At 51.0% G+C, this 2,626-nt stretch overlaps 1 non-coding gene across 1 annotated transcript; it reads left to right on the forward strand.

The window, feature by feature from the left end:
• Nucleotides 1–285: 285 nt before the first annotated feature.
• Nucleotides 286–362, forward strand: Trnat-ggu (transfer RNA threonine (anticodon GGU)). The gene has a single exon. It is a non-coding gene; the product is annotated as a tRNA-Thr (tRNA).
• Nucleotides 363–2,626: the final 2,264 nt, after the last annotated feature.

The following is a 2,626-nucleotide window of genomic DNA, read 5'->3' on the forward strand; positions in this document are numbered from 1 at the left end:
CACCATCACCACCAGCTTGACACCGTAATTATACCATAATAAATCGCATGAAAACCTGGTGTGTATTACCTGATACGCGGGAGAAACGAACATGCATTCAAGAGAGAACTGATGTTCTGAGGCTGGAACAACATAGAAGGGACAATCACATACAAGGCCTCAAGTTGCCTAAGAAATTAACGATGAAAGATGAAAGTCACTGAAAAGGTTAGCCAGCTGTAGGACTCGAACCCACATCTTCTGGATTACGCAGATGACGCACCCTGGAAGTGGCTGAGAAGGCTTGTTAGCTTAGCTCAGTTGGTAGAGCCCTGGACCGGTAATCCAGAAGATGTGGGTTCGAGTCCTACAGCTGGCTAACATTTTCAGTGACTTTCATCTTTCATGCATTCAAGTTTTTACTAAAAAGCGTTAGCACCTGTTTACATCTTACGATGATCGCATCACAGGTTTCTAGGTCCTCTACATGGCATCTGAGAGACGCAGGTCCAGCGACTTCGATGTTTCCTCGTACGCCGCACGAGGACCCGCCTTTGCCTTCCCCAGAGACGCGGAAACGCGGGTGGCGATGGCCGCAGCTCATTAAATTCAAATTCCAGTACTCTGGTCGAGGGAAGACCGTGCGTCACTACTTGCGCCCCGTCACGGTCATAACCCCTTCGTTGCGAAAGTTAGGTTGCCGAAGCAGAGAAACATCTACGCATATGTGTCGCGGTTTCTTTCTTCACAGTAAAGCAAACAGTGTCTTCGTCTCCCCCGTGGTCGCTCCCAGTGTCATCTATCACCTCCTGCATTCCGGGACACCAGCGGCATGGCCGGGTGGGCTAAGGCGTCCGCTCGTTGGTGATAACCAAGGTCGTGCTCTAGACTGCGAGGTGGTGGGTTCGAATCCTACCGCCGGCTGTGTTGTCTGAGGTTTTCCCTGGGTTTTCCGAAGACTTTCCAGACGAATGTCAGCACAGTTCCCCCTGAAGTCGGCCCAGGACGCATACTAATCCCCCCTGTCGCCCCACTCCTTCCTGCTGTCCTCTCTCCATCTGTGCACGTCTGTATGCCGCTTATAGCCACAGTTGCTTCGCGGCGCTAACACGCAATTAAAAGAAAAATGCATTCCGGGACCTAACGTTAAAGGAAACTGCGATGGACATGACGCTCAGCAGATACGCTCAGCATACTGTTGTCTATACACTAATGGGTCCTCTACCCCTGACAAGTTATCATCTGCCTTCTTTACTTCGTCGGCCTCGTTGTCCCACGGATATCGCCTGGCACATCGCACATCTTCTACGTAGCCATCTTGTTCTTCCTGTGGTATGCACTGCGCGTGACTCCGCGCATGTGGACGGTGTACATCGGCACACTGAAGGCAAGTCTGTGCATAAAGGGGCATAAACATCGGGGCAAACTGCCTGGGAGTGAAAACGGCACTGTTGGATCCACGGAATACAACCAGGACCTGTCCGTGATGTCCCGACGTTATTGATGCACCGCCATAGATTGAATCATCGCCGAAGCAAGAAGGCTTCCTATTACCTCGGGTTAACATATTTAGGCGCAACATTCTGGCATTGCAGCGCAGCGGCTTCCGCTCTGTCAGCCTCTACATTTCCGCTTAATCCGCAATTAGAAATCCGCAATAATCCGCAATAAGGAAAACAGGACCTTTGGTCCTGTTTTACTTCCGATAGGAGGCATGCAGCGAACATGTGCCCATTAGTGGAACCCAGCCCTCCCCTTTTGATTTGTTTCAGTTTCAGTCTATCTACCAACGTCATGATGACGTTTCTCGGGTAGAAGTCTATGGACCGCACCGACGAAAATGTCTGTACCAAAGCGTCAAATAAGAAACGGCCTCCCAAGCAACGCCGTTGTCATTCCACAGACATTCTAGATGTGTCTTGCTTAGACGGTAAGGTGAGGTAATCGGAGTATAGATTTACATGAAAGATGTGTCAGTCTATTTGCGTGGCGACATGCTGCACGTGCTACAGGGTAGGACTGAGGATAATTTCGACCACCTGGGGTTACTTTGACATGCGCCGGAAATCTCCGACACACGGCGCTGAAAGCAACGTTCCTCCCGTTCCTTATGTCTTGATTACCATCTTTCCTGAGACATCTTTCCAAGCAATGAAAGAACCAATAAAGACGAAGAAGCCTTGCTGGCCTTGGGGGGTATACTGTTTTTCTAACTGTGTAGTGCCTTCGTGGCAACCTCCGCGAAACCTCTACCTGTATTCCTGGAACTCAGAGACCTTGCGCCTCTCATCGCTGGGGGAAGCGATGCAGTTGAAGTTGCTGTGGGCTACAATTGTCAACTACTGTTAGAAAGTCCATGGAGCTGACATTGGTGGTGGTGGTGGTGGTGATGGTGAAAGGGCTCGCCATTGTCGGCCTCACAGATGTGGGCAACGTCACGACTGACGCCCTGGGGGAATGTGCGTCCTGGGCCGACTTCTAAGGGAACTGTACCGACATATGTCTGAAAGCCATGTCACGTCGAGACTGGGAGGTACCTGGGTTCGAATCCCGGTGCCGTCTGTGCTGTCTCGGGTTTTTCCTGGGTTTTCCTCAGCTGTCATTGGAAATCGTGTCGGATGTCCGCAGGCATCGAAAGAGGGACCAA

Source organism: Ornithodoros turicata, chromosome 2 (genome assembly GCF_037126465.1).
Source record: "Ornithodoros turicata isolate Travis chromosome 2, ASM3712646v1, whole genome shotgun sequence".
Classification (NCBI taxonomy): domain Eukaryota; kingdom Metazoa; phylum Arthropoda; class Arachnida; order Ixodida; family Argasidae; genus Ornithodoros; species Ornithodoros turicata.